The sequence below is a fragment of the Tursiops truncatus genome, chromosome 6 (genome assembly GCF_011762595.2).
Source record: "Tursiops truncatus isolate mTurTru1 chromosome 6, mTurTru1.mat.Y, whole genome shotgun sequence".
Taxonomy (NCBI): Eukaryota; Metazoa; Chordata; class Mammalia; order Artiodactyla; family Delphinidae; genus Tursiops; species Tursiops truncatus.
In genome coordinates, this window is record NC_047039.1 from 103,494,281 (window position 1) to 103,508,639 (window position 14,359).

The 14,359-nt window shown below is 39.7% G+C and overlaps 1 protein-coding gene across 20 annotated transcripts in view; it reads left to right on the forward strand.

Moving 5' to 3' along the window:
- RABGAP1 (RAB GTPase activating protein 1) overlaps window positions 1-14,359 on the forward strand; it is a 174,202-nt gene that overhangs the window by 5,983 nt on the left and 153,860 nt on the right. For 18 of the 20 annotated variants that reach the window (XM_073806558.1, XM_073806572.1, XM_073806571.1 and 15 more), the window contains exon 1: window positions 2,100-2,192. The exons of 1 other annotated variant lie outside the window; for it this stretch is intronic. The gene's annotated coding sequence lies outside the window, so the exon portion shown is untranslated. Of the gene's footprint in view, window positions 1-2,099; window positions 2,193-14,359 lie in introns of those variants that run through there. One more of the 20 variants, XM_073806578.1, reaches the window with a different exon arrangement.

Sequence of the window (14,359 nt, forward strand, 5' to 3'; positions counted from 1 at the left end):
CCTACCAGAATGAAATTTTTAAAAAACTCAAATGTGATATTGGCACTATCCTTAGAAACCTCTAAGGGCTCCCTGTATTTATAGATTGAACTTCATTTTCCTTATTTAAGTATTCAAGGACCTTCCCATTCTGCCTCCAGCTTACCACATCAATCCATTGAGCTTGAGATATAAATTCCAGTTTCCAGGATATACAAGGTCTAAGGGAACAAATTCAGTGACTTCTTGAGGAAACAACCATTCAGATCCAGAAGGTGGGAAATTTTGCACTTCAACTGGACCGATTTCTTCAATAGGCCAGTGTCTTTCCTTTTTTTTTCTTACGTGCTAGATTTAAAAATACTTAAGGGACATCACAACCAGATACAACATGTGGGCCTGGATTGGATGCTGATTTGGGAAAACTAGCTGTAAAAAAATATATTTGGGGCAACAGAGAATTTGATTATAGTTAGGTATTAGATGAGAGGAAAATTTACTGAAATGATATTACTGATTTGGAAAAGCCAGCTGTAAAAATATTTTTAGGTTGTTAGAAAATTTGAATGCGATCTAGGAATTAGATGAGAGCAAAATTTAGTGAAATGGTAAGGTAGATATTGTTAATTGAATAAAGCAGACTGCTTAACTGTGTGATCTTATTTTGTAAAACAATATATAGACACACAAAGAAGGCTACATATTAAAGTATTAATATTTGTATTGGGAATGTGATGTTTTTGTTTTTTATTTTAGGTTGTCCCTATTTTATTTTTCTCCAGGGCATACTGTAGTGATTCTGTAATAAAATTTTATTTAAAAAATATATGTTAAGATTTATGTATATATTGGGGTAATACATATGAATCAAGAAATACATGAATGTATGGTCACCACACTATTAAAAGTGGTTTTGTCAAGAGTGCCAGGATTTCAGGGGATTTTACTTTCTTCCTAATGTTTTATCTGTTGTTTAAATACTTTAAAATGGGTGTGCATTTTTGTTACATAACTCTATGAGGAGAAAAGGAAGAAAGCTATTTTCCTGCGGGAGTGCAGCCAAGTGTATTATAATAGACAAGTCACAAAGAGGACTGCAACAGAGCACAGCTTTTTTTTTGCTTTTTCTCTGGTGGATTTAGATGCAATATCCACAGGAAAACTTTGCGAATGACTCATTTACCAGGAAAACAGCATATGCTATTTGAATAAAGAAAGAATGAGGGAGAGGCTGTAGAGAGATTTCATAAATTGTCAAGACTTAATTAGCACCTTTAATATTTGTTTCCAACTACATTGTAAATTCATTCAGGACAGGGACTTTAAAATTCATTCTATTGCCGTTGCTCTGTATATCACTTTCGAATAATTTTTAAATAAAATCCCAGCCCCATCTTTGAGTAGCAGTATGAAACCACCTTGTTCATTTCTGTTCTATTCTGTGTGTCTCAGATACCTCGAGGTAGCTGTGTTGTAGCCAGTCGCCCTTGACTTCAAAGTCAGAAGTTTTGACTTCTGGACTGAATTCTGTTGCTTAGCCTGGACTCCCTTACAAAATGAGAAAAAAAAAATCATATCATTCTCAATGCTTTCTCAAGGTTTGTGGTAAAGCCAAGTGACATACCTGTAAAAGAACCTATCACAAAAGAATCTATCACAATCCCTGGCACTTTTTGCGCCCTCAATAAAGGGCAGGTGAGTTGGGTTACATCATTAAGGGCTGCTTTAGAAACAGCATTTGAACGTTAAAGGTGAGCAAGGGATTCCGTGCTCTAGCACCAGTGTCTTTAGGGTTGTACCCCTCTCAGGCGCAACAGGTACTACCCAGACTGCTACCCCCGCCAATCCTGCTTCCAGTCCCTGATGCAGGCACAGAGCCGCTATCGGCCCAAGCGCGGACACAGCACGGCATTGAGTCCTGCTCCCAGAGTGCAGACTCCACGCAGACGCAGACTCCGGAGGCGGGCTAAAAGCCCAGGTGGGGCTTCGAGGAAAGGAAGTACGCCCCCGCCGCCTGTTGTTGGGCCAATGGGGCCGCTCGGCTTTGCCGTGGGCCTATGAGACAGGGCAGTAGGCGGGGCGGAGGGCGGAAGGAGCTTCTCTCACGTGAGTAGGGGGCGGGGAGGGCGGGGGCAGGGCGGCTGGGGAGGCCCAGGCGGCGGAGCCTCCGGGACGGCGAACGGCGGGCCGCGGAGAAGGAGACGGCGGGTCGGGTAGGGCCGTGTTCCCCCCCCTCCTCCTCCCACCCTTCCATCCACCAAGCCCGGGGGGGATCCTCCGACGGCCCCTGCGGGAGGCCAAGCCGTGTTCTCATCCCGCGGAGCGGGGCAGGCGTGACTGCGCTCAGCTCCCTCGACTAGCCGGGTTGTGAGGGGAGCAGTGATTGGGGGGGAGGGGGAGTCGCGGCCGTGGGGGGAGGACGCATGCGCAAGCGGGAACGCTCCGGCAGCCCCTGCCCAAACCGGTTCCCCCTGTCTGGGTGGGTGTGAGTCTTCCCAGTCCTTCACTTGCGGCCGTCCCTCTCGCCCCCCAGCAAAGCCGGTTTGTCTCTTGACTTACACGTCTGGGGACAGGTCCTATTTGGGAATCTGGCGGCTCCCTCCGCCTCAGTTTCTCCCCATTGCCCGCTGGGCCTGTACCTGTGACTTAGGCTGGCTTCGGCCTCAGGCTAGCTTCCTGCGCTGCGCCTAATTTGAAAGGTTTGCTTTATGCTAGTGTCGGTCTGCCATCTCGTGTTGACGTTTCTGTCTCGTTTTCCCCGCCTGCAATCGAAGTGTCCCCGGTATTCCCCTCTCCCCAGATACTTTAAGTATCTGCCCCCGATACCTCATTGCTGTATTTTGATTACCAGCAACCTTCAGGGCTTTAGGTGTTCAACAAAGCCCGAGGATAACCCCAGACTTCCAGGAGTTCTCTGTCCATCACCTGGTAGTACTTTGGTGTTCCTTCTCTTCTAACATTCGGATTGTAATCATATGCACCTGCTTTAAAGTCAGCTCCATACTTTATTGTAATCATATGCACCTGCTTTAAAGTCATCTCCATACTTTATCTTGGAATAAAAGTCCTAGCAGACCGTGTTAAGTGATAAGTGATCATGCTGCTGGTGCTCACGCTACAAGCGCTCCGTTAGTTTAAATCTTGTTCCAGCTTGAATTGGAGATCTTTTGGCTTTTTTGTTTGTCAGTGGAAAAAGAAAACTGCCAGAGACGGGTTTCACAATTCATTTGATATGTTCATTCAGGTAAATACCTGTATTCACATACATGTGACTGGAGTAGTAAGTTGCGAGTGTGTCTGTTTCCAGCTGCGTTGTTTATTTAGGAAGAGAAAAAACCAAAGAGAGTAAATTGAACTGAGTTTCCACGTAAAACTGATGTTTGGAAAGTTGAAAAAAAGCTTAGGTGCCAAGGGAGTGCAAATTCAATTTTTTTTTTTTTTAACGAAGGACCTGCTGGCCTTAATTCTAGCGTGTATAAGGTGCTATTTTAATATATATTTAAGGCTTTTGTTCGAATTTACTTACGAAAACGGAAAGTGAATAAGGGGCAGAGTTCTTTATAATCTTCCTTTGTAGACCTCCGTTTCCATTAATGAAATTTGAATCCATGATTGATTTGTATTTATTGGTAACGTTTAAGATTCACATATAGTTTTATCAACTCAACTTTGTAGTTAAAATTGAGCTATTGCTATGTTGTGGTACACTTTTCATTTCAGTTTTATAACTCATTTTACAGTTAATTAACAGCTCATCGGTATTAAGGTATATATTTGGATAGTTAACTTACCAGCTGTATACATTTTGGCATTCTTTGGCATAGTGGGGTTTTTTTTGTTTTTTTATTTTTAAAAAATTTTTTATTGAGGTATAGTTGATTTTGGCATAGTGTTTTATTAGCAGTTTACAGGTGCTTAACCTGGATAAAATGGTAGTCTAGTGGGACTCTGTAAAAGTGAAGGCACCTGTTTCCTATCTTTTCTACTGCATATTGGAAGAAGTGTATTCACATTATCTACATGAGGGGACATGGTTTTTCGTAAACATATCTCAACTTTACAGCCTACATTCTTTTTTTAAAAAATAAATTTATTTTTATTTATTTTTGGTTGCGTTGGGTCTTCGTTGCTGCGTGCGGGCTTTCTCTAGTTGCAGTGTGTAGGCTTCACATTGCGGTGGCTTCTTTTGTTGTGGAGAACGGGCTTCAGCAGTTGTGGCACATGGGCTCAGTAGTTGTGGATCGCAGGCTCAGTAGTTGTGGCGCACGGGCTTAGTTGCTCCTCAGCATGTGGGATCTGCCTGAACCAGGGCATGAACACGTGTTCCCTGCATTGGCAGGTGGATTCTTAACCACTGTGCCACCAGGGAAGTCCCATAGCCTAGATTCTTTAACGAAGTCATTTTCTACTACTGAGTATATTTCCAGCTAAACTTTACAGCCCAGATTCTTTTAAAGAAGTCGTTATCTTTTGTTGAGCATGTTTCCAGCTAAAGTGTTTCCAGCTTAAGTGAAGCCTACTTTGAAGGTCTCACCATTTCACAGTGATTATTTTAACTGCTTATATCAGTTCTACTGTTGAGTGTCTTTATAGATACTGATGTGCTGAGGTTCTAGCATATGCTGCCCAAGTGTTATCTTTGTAGTTGTCAGTATAATCAGATATCACACTTTTCAAGCATGTGAAATGAATGAATATAAAACTGTTAAATAATCTTTCTTGGAGATAGAACTCCAAGGTTAAAAAAGTGCTAATTTAACCAGTGTACATAAAGCAGAGTTTGGCATGACATTTGGGTGCTTTGTATGTAACTGCCTTGTTTTATTGATTTTCCGTGGTTAGGTTCTAAAGAAAGAAAATCCAAGGCCAAGGATTTGGCTGTCCATGGGTATACATGATAAAACATACTAATTTAACAGCTGTTTCTTTTGGCATAAAATGGTTGCCTGGTCTCCCCTGACCCTCTCCAGTTTTGTGTTGACCCTGAGATCCTTATTCTTTAGAAGAATTGTAAGTCAAAGCAATACTGGATAGACACTTAAACTTATAACAACTTTTGTTGGCCCCTAACTGCCTTGTTTCTCTTCATGTGCAAAGTCTGACCAAATATGGCAGTTTGCAAGTCATGAACACTCTAGTTTATAGAATTTAGCCTGGAAGTTTTCCTCTTGCCAAAGCAACTATAGTCCTCTGAGGTAATCACCAGAACTTTTTGAAGGCTGTTCTTTCTATCTAGTAGAGTTCTATAAGGCCTAACTTTTCCTCCAAATCCCTTTTTCCGAGGATCATAAAATAGTAAAAATAAAGCCCTAAATTTGTTCTTAAGTTCATGCTTGACATTAAATAGTATATATTACCTTGGCTGTAAAACATGAGAAGTATATCTTCTTAATTTTGTGGCCGTGCTGCCAGATTTGGAGGTTTGCACCTCTTAGGAGTTAATGCGTGGTTGTCACTTATCTCCAGTTAAGGTTGCATCAGCTTTTGTGTAATAAATCACTACTCCTTGGCATTTATTAATCTTTGTGGCAATAAATTTTTCTCCATAATAAAATATGGCATCTCTCTCTCTTTTTTAATGTCTATTTATTTATTTATTTGATTGTGCCAGGTCTTAGTTGCAACATGTGGAATCTTTTAGTTGTGGCATGTGGGATCTTTTAGTTGTGGCATGCAGGATCTAGTTCCCTGATCAGGGATCGAACCCAGGCCCCCTGCATTGGGAGCGTGGAGTCTTAGCCACTGGACCACCAGGGAAGTCCTAAATATGGCATCTTCTTAAGGTACATTAGCAAATTAGTTTCTGTGGTAATGTTAACAAAATGTTATTAACTCTCAAAGCTTAACAATAATTTGACTATTTTAAAAATTTCTTTTTCCCATTTTTCCTTATTTATACACTTTGGTAATTATAACTAGGAATCTGTGGTTATCATCTTGTTTTCCAGCTTCTGAGGGTGCCCTTTGTGTCAGGAAAAGGAATTGATATGCAGAATCTTTCTTTGGGAACGTATTTTAAATATCATTATGGGTATTAAGAGACAGCATTCAAGGCTAAATTGGATTAAATGTTAGGCGGTTGTATAATACTACTGTGAAGAGCCATGAGTTAATCATTTTAATGCTTTTACCATAGGGTAATAAACTCTCATGCTTTTTTTTAAAAATAAATTTATTTAATTTATTTATTTTTGGCTGCGTTGGGTCTTCGTTGCAGCGCGTGGTCTTTCTCTAGTTGCAGCAAGTGGGGGCTACTCTTCGTTGCGGTGCACGGGCTTCTCATTGCGGTGGCTTCTCTTGCGGGCTCTAGGCGGGCGGGCTTCAGTAGTTGTGGTGAGTGGGCTTAGTTGCTTCACGGCATGTGGGATCTTCCCGGACCAGGGCTCGAACCCGTGTCCCCTGCGTTGGCTGGCAGATTCTTAACCACTACGCCACCACAGAAGTCCTCTCATGCCTTTTAAATATGCTGATAAATGGATTCTGGCAAGGTGAGAGTAGAAACATGTCATGTAAATCTTTTTTGCTGTGGTACATGATTTCCTATGAGTAGACCTCTGATATACCTGCAAAAGAGAAATGGTTATATCTTTATTGTAGTTACCTGTTGAGTTCTCGGTGAATTGAAGAAAAATCTGATTTCTATCTAACCTCCAAAGTTAATTCTTAGATAAAAAAATTGTTCCCTAGCAGAAACATCTTTTTTTTTTAATCTTTATTTTTTTGCTTTTGGGTTGTGAGAAAAGAACTTTTTAGATAGGTTTAAAAAATGTCTGTGGGGCTTCCCTGGTGGCGCAGTGGTTGAGAGTCCGCCTGCCGATGCAGGGCACACGGGTTCGTGCCCCGGTCTGGGAAGATCCCACATGCCGCGGAGCGGCTGGGCCCATGAGCCATGGCCGCTGAGCCTGCGTGTCCAGAGCCTGTGCTCCGCAGCGGGAGGGGCCACAACAGTGAGAGGCCCGCATACTGCAAAAAAAAAAAAAACAAAAAAGTCTGCGAAGCTAAATTAAATATATGTGAATTCTTTTATCTTCTTACATGGTGCCTATCCTAGTGCTGTGAGTGAAAGTGCTCAGTAAATGTTTTTTGGTTGCCCACCCCCTATTCAACACACTTAACAAATGTCCCACCTTCCTTGTATAACTATGGACCAGGGCATTCTTGTATCAGAAGATTCAGAAAACTTGTGTGTCTTCTGCCAAACATTCATGGTTTGTCTACACACATTCCCTTGAAAATCAGAGGTCATGGAAAAGAGAAACCATATTTACTGCATTAATCTCAGGCTTTGATTATCTATCAAATGATTTGCTTACTTAGCATTAAATTCACATAGTTTAAACATTTCAGATCAAAGTATAGACAGATTGATATTCTAAATGGAATAGACACATATTCTTCGCTGTGGTTGAGAAGGAACTATATTGACTAATTTCCTAAAAGTAGGAAAAGTGGGGTTTTTTTTGGTTTTTGGTTGTTTTTTTTTTTTTGGCTGCGTTGGGTCTTTGTTGCTGCGCACAGGCTTTCTCTAGTTGCGGCGAGTGAGGGCTATTTTTCGTTGCAGTGCACGGGCTTCTCACTGCAGTGGCTTCTCGTTGTGGAGCACGGGCTCTAGGTGCACGGGCTTCAGTAGTTGCAGCACGTGGGCTCAGTAGTTGTGGCACACGGGCCCTAGGGCTCACGGGCTTCAGTAGTTGTGGTTTGTGGGCTCTAGACCGCAGGCTCAGTAGTTGTTGCACGCAGGCTCAGCAGTTGTTGCACACAGGCTTAGTTTCTCCACGGCATGTGGGATATTCCTAGACCAGGGATTGCACCTGTGTCCCCTGCATTGGTGGGCGGATTCTTAAACACCGCACCACCAGAGAAGTCCAGAAAAAGTCTTTAGGAAATCCTGCATTGCTTAAAAATGTTTATGTTTTTATATTTATAGAACACTAGTGTAAATTACATTGTGCTTTAGAAATCCACTCCAGAAAAAGTAAATACAAGAATACTTTTACAAAAAATGTATATTACTGAGGTATGAAGTATAATCTGACCTTGTGAATAAGTAGTATTGGGTTGGCAAAAAAGTTCATTTAGGTTTTCCCATAACATCTTGTGGGAAAACGCGAACGAACTTTTTGGCCAATACATTAACATTAACTAACTCTCCTTGTGTTCCCAGAGGTGGGTTTCTCTTGGGGCAGTGGCATCCAAATAATTTTAAAATTTAGCTGCAGAGATATTGTGTTGAAGGGGCATAAAGCCAGCATACCTAGAGTTCTGCAAAAAACTAAAGTGCTGTTTCCTGAAATAGCCAAAGGAACATGGGAAAACCACTTATATGGTTTATTTTTTTCAGGTGTCAGCACTATTGCACTCAGATAATCAACACAGAGTTAAGTGAATTGTTTTATATGCATTTCATCCCCATTTCTTACTTTTTGTACCTTGCATTAAAAGTATCAAGATATAGCGGGTAGAGTGTGAACTTTGGAATCAGAAAGATATAGATATCCCAAGTCTTGAACTTACTTAATATACGACTGAAGGTAAGATACTTAAGGATTGTGATTCTCAGTTTCTTCATTTGTAAAAGTGGAACTAATTATGCTTACATCATGGATTAGGACTGGGAAGCACCTGGCATTCCCGCCCCGCACCCCTTTCCTGGATATTCTCATTCACAAAAGAGTAGAAAGTGTTTATTCCCCTCATTTTATGTATGAGAAAACTGAAACTATAACATTGTCCAAATTAAATCAAAAAGGACTAAGGAGTTCAAATCCCAGTTGGTTTTTCAATGTAATACCAGACTGTTAACTTTATAAAGTCTTAATGAAACTTGATTAGTCATTGAGAAAGTGAGAAGTAACTCTGAGAACATTGGCTGTCATCTTTAGGCGCTTTTCTGTATTGATTTTGTGAGTTTTATCCTAAAGATCCTATAAAGTTAAAATTAGGCTTTTAGAACTTTTATTGACCAGTGAATGGATAAACAAAAGGTGGTATATACATACCATGGAATGCTATTTGACCTTAAAAAGAAAGGAAATTCAGACACATGCTACAATATAGATGAACTTAGAAGACATTATGCTAAGTGAAATAAGCCAGCCATAAAAGTATAAATACTATATGATTCTACTACTTATGTAAGGTACCTAGAGTAGTCAGATTCATAGAGACAAAGTAGAATGTTGGTTGCCTGGGGGAACAGGAGTTGGAATTTAATAGGTACAGAGTTTCAGTTGGGGAAGATGAAAACGTTCTAGAGATGGGTGGTGGTGATGGTTGCACAACGTGAATGTACTTAAGGCCACAGAGCTATACAGTTAAAAATGGCTAAAATGGTAACGTTTATGTTATGTACATTCAACCACAATTTTTAAAGATTAAAACTTTTTAAATCTTTTTAAAAATTAAAAAACTTTTGTCTTCTGAGTTATTATATTCCTATAATTAAGCTATCTTTTATAGTTAATCTGGAATTGAAGTAAAAGAGTTGCTTCATAGTTTAAAGAAGTTAATTGTCACAGGCGTTATGGGTTAAAATTTGCCTAAAAGTGACTATTAAGTTAAGCTGGTTTTTCTTGCCTTTATGTGCTGTAGGCCCAAGATGATTAAGTTATATTTTCCTTTTGGTTTTTAAAGCTAAGCTGAAATTATTCAGAAGGATTAAATTAATATGGTTCTCTTAGCTCACTAAAATAATTCAAAGAAACAGCCCCCAAATTCAAAGTCAGACTTAAAGACACATCTATTGTTTAGCAATTAGCAGTGGTGGAAAGGAATTTATTTTTCTAAAGATGGGATGATTTTCCACTGAGTTTTGTTAGATTTGTCCTACCCTTCCCAGGGATAAGCTGTGAGAAGTTCATATGAAAACCAATGCAGCGAAACAAATCTCAAAGCCAGAAAGAAAGAAAAAAGCTGAGATTAAGATTGTATGATTTTTAAAAATAACTTCTTTGTGGTTTAATTTTAAAGAGCTACAAACCCACAAGAATTGGCCTGCTACAGCATGAGACTTGACTCTCTTGCTACTTCCTGACTTGTCTTTTTCTCAACAAGAGTAATCTTAGCAGATCTGTGTTTTAGAAGGGTTATATAACTGGGAGCAACATAGAGTATGGATTGGAATGGGGAGAGAATGGTGTTAGGAACACCAAGGAGGAGAGATGCATTCCTGAAAAGGACATAGGCACCTAGATACCTGGGTTTGGATCAAGTTCTATAATTGTCTCTGTGGACTTAAGCAAGTTATTGAACTAATCTAAGCCTCAGTTTGTCTGTCATATATGAAGTTTATACCTTTCTGGCAAGGTTAATATAAAGATTAGTAATAATGTATATAAAGCTTCTAAGTACCATGTTGGGCATATATAATCGATACTCAGGAACTGCTAAGTATTGTTCTCTCTTTAGATTTAGCAAGATGATTTAAGTATCCTCCTTAAGATTCCCTAAAGCTGTGCTCATTTTTTCACTGGTTGAGCAAACAAAAATGATGAGGATTGGGAGGGAAGTGATGAGTGTTTTGGTACAAAGGGAATCCAAGGTATGTTTTGTGGCTCAGTGTTGTTTAACTGGTTTTCACAGTTAGAAACTTGATGAAGAGTCAGTCAGGCACACTCAAGGGTAGTTCTTTTTGAGTCTCTTTTTTCCAGTTGTCATTCATATCCATATCCCAGACACGCATGTAGTGTATCATATTTGTCATTTGTCCATCTCACATTACACAGACTCTATCACTTAAACACTAATGAAAGAGTATTATTCATCCAATCACATTTATTGAGGACTGCCATAGCAAGGATATGAAGATAATACGAATAAAACCTAAGATCCCTGTCCACAAGTCGTTCAAAGGGACTGTGTGTGCTCATTGTATTCCCAGTATTTACCATGGTGGTTTATACTAAGTAATTGTTTCTGGAATGAATGATCAATATAGTATAGGGGAAAAGATGTATAACATTTTACGGTGTAATAAATGCTGTAATTCTGTGATAAAATTAAAAAGCAAGCAAACAAAAAGCCTTTGGAGCCCTAGAGGGAAAAAAGGAATGTTTCAGAAGGGAAAAGGGGAGGTTGAATATTTGATTGTATCGCAAGGTTGCTGGTGGGGAAGAAGGACTAATGGGGGAAATGAAGTCACATTCCTAGCTTAAGAAATGGCATGAGCAAAGCCTTGAAAGCATAAAAATGCATGATATATTTGGTGAGCTGTCTGGTGTGGTTTGATAAAAGGAGATAAAACTAGAATGATAGATTGGCTCCAGATTTTTAAGAACTAATGATATAAAGAGTTTGGATTTTTTTCTGTTTTCAGTCAGGAGCAGTCAAAGGAAGGGGTGAGATATATGATCAAATCTGAATTTTAGAAATTAACTCTGAGGCCTTGATAATGACTAGAGAGAGTCTAGGAAGGGAGACTTACCTTGTAGCTAAGTTGAAAGAGAATGAAATACTCAAGTCACTGATGTGAAAGATGGCAGAGAAGGAATATATTTGGGGTATGTTTTGGAACTAAAATCCATTAGAATCCCAAGGGAGAATGAGAAAAGGAGTCATGGATTTTGGGGGACATTTCTATCTTGGATCAGTGGTTATTAACCACTGTTAGGGGAGATATGAGGAAGAATATGGTTGTGTGAAGATGGGGTCTGCTTTGGACATGGGACACATGTAGCAGATCCCACCTGTGTATTCACATAACACCATTTGCATACCTCTATTATACCAAGCACTATACTCTATTGTAATTACTTGTTTACTTGTCCATTTTGTTTACTGTAAGCCTGTCAAGGGGAAAGAGTACCTTTCCTCTCCGTAACACTGTACCTAGTGCCTGGCACATATCAAACATTCAGTACTGAATAGAAAAAAAACCACAAACACCCACATGAAATTAGGGAGAAAGACAGGGCTGCAGTATCATCAGCATACACACACACACACACACACACACACACACACACACACACACACACACACACACACACACACACACACACACAAATTTATAACCACATGAGGTATTGAGATAGCTAAGGGATCTTGTTCCATGGAACAAGAAGGAGGCCAGGATGGAACAAGAAGGAGGCCAGGATGAATTTAAAGAGTGGGCAGAGGGGCTTCCTGGGTGGTGCAGTGGTTAAGAATCTGCCTGCCAATGCAGGGGGCACAGATTCGAGCCCTAGTTGGGGAAGATCCCACATGCTGCAGAGCAACTAAGCCCACGTGCCACAACTACTGAGCCTGCGCTCTAGAGCCTGTGAGTCACAACTACTGAGCCCACGTGCCACAACTACTGAGCCCTGTGCTGCAACGACTGAAGCCCACCTGCCTAGAGCCCATGCTCCACAACAAGAGAAGCCACCGCAATGAGAAGCCCCCGCACCGCAACTGGAGGAAGCCTGCGCACAGCAACGAAGACCCAACGCAGCCAAAAATAAACAAATAAAATAATTTTTTTTTAAACTTAAAGAAAAAATAAAGAATGGGCAGAAAAAAAGGAACTTAAAAGACAGCTGGGAAAAGGTACCAGAGGTAGAAGATGGAAGCAAAAAGATAAGAGTTTCACAATATGGAAATGATCAGCATTTTCATTTATTTCAGCTGGTAGAAGTAAGATGAGAACTCAAAAGAATAGTTTGGGTTTTGAAATTTTGTATTGTTGATTTTTAAATGTTTATAGATATATATTTTTTTCCTTTCCGAATGGATGCTCAGAGAATGTTAAAGTACCCAGGGTCACATAGACAAGGTTTGAATTCATCTTTTAAAAGAGGATGTGCAGTGAAGCTTGGTGAGAGGTAGGGGAGCCAGATTTTGAGGGGGACTGCTCAGTGAGAGTGGGGAGTCCCACTGAAGTGCAGGAGGAGTTCGTGCTTCTCCTTCAGGAAGAGTTTCAGGAAAACCAAGGAAATAAAGATGAACCAGAGTGCTGAACTAGTGGCCGGGAGCTAGCACATTTTACTTGTCTCAAGCATGTCAAGTTCAATTACAAGTATCACGCAGAACTCTTTTATCAAGTTTGGTAGGTCACTTATTGGGAGGTGATTTTTCCTCTACTAATTGCACATTAGCAAATCCATGCCACTGCAATTTCACTGTTTATGTTACTACTGTGAATGATGTTAGAAACAGTACAAATATCTGATGGTATTCTGTCCCAAAAAAGTTCAAGTTTTTAAAAAGTAAACACTGATTATCCAGGAACTGACTGCTTTTGATGAACTGTCAAAAGAGCCTTTACCATGGCTAGTTCTTTTACATTTCACTTTCCTTTAGCTGGGTTTATAGTTTTAAGAGGAGATTGAGAATGAAAATGAATTTTCATTCAACAAGATTGAGGTACATTATTTACTATGATCTTTGCAGAAGTGCATTGTTGAGCATAGAATTGTCACTTACGTTACAGAGCAGGATATAACATAACTGAACCTTTGGTTTGGATGCATGAGGTGGCATAATTAAGCAAAATTACCTATCATTTTAAGTTAGTTGATGTATTAAAGGAGATAGAATGAAACATCCCTGAACTGGCACTCACCAACCTGGCCCTGTTGGTAACTGGACATGTTATAAGGGTCTAGGCTCATCACTTATATAAGAAGGAGACAAACTGTGAGTGCCTACCAAATACCAGGGTGTTCATATGTATATTATTTCATTTAAAGTGGAATAAAAATCTTTGTCTACCTTAGAGAATTGTTAGGATGATAAAATGAGATAAAGAATGTGTATATTTTAGTAATCTGTAAAGTACTATTCAGAGATACAAAGTATTCCTTTGCATTTAGTTAGGTATAAATAAATTAGAATATGGAACTAAGAATGTTATATATTTTTGCACTAATATTGTTTCCTAAATTGAATTTCCAGAATCAGTTTTACTTGTTAATTCCTTTAAAATTGGAAGTTAGTTTCACTCTCCAGATAATGAAGAGAGTGATGAAATGGAAAAGAACTGGCCGTCATCAAGACTCTTGACAGCCCTTCAATAGCATTTGGCTCCTGGATAAACATATATCTATTCCTTAGTAATTTTTATAATGGCTCCATGAGGTAGATAGTACGCCATTTTCATTTATGGAAACTGAGGCTTGGTGTGACCATGCTTACACTATTATTAAATAGCAGAACCAGCATACTAACTTGGATTTTTTTCTCTTAATGGTGTGCTTTACTGTCACAAATATGACTTCTGTTCTTACTGTCAGTCTGTAAAAGCTGCTCTTGCCTTTTCATGGGTGGCTCTTGTTCTTTTCCATCTTTATTTGCCACTTATCCTATTTCTTTAGCAAATATTTGAGCACCTACTATGTGCCAGTCATTCTTTCACTTGTTAGGGATACAGCAGCTAATGAAACAGGCAAAAATCCCTGCCCTT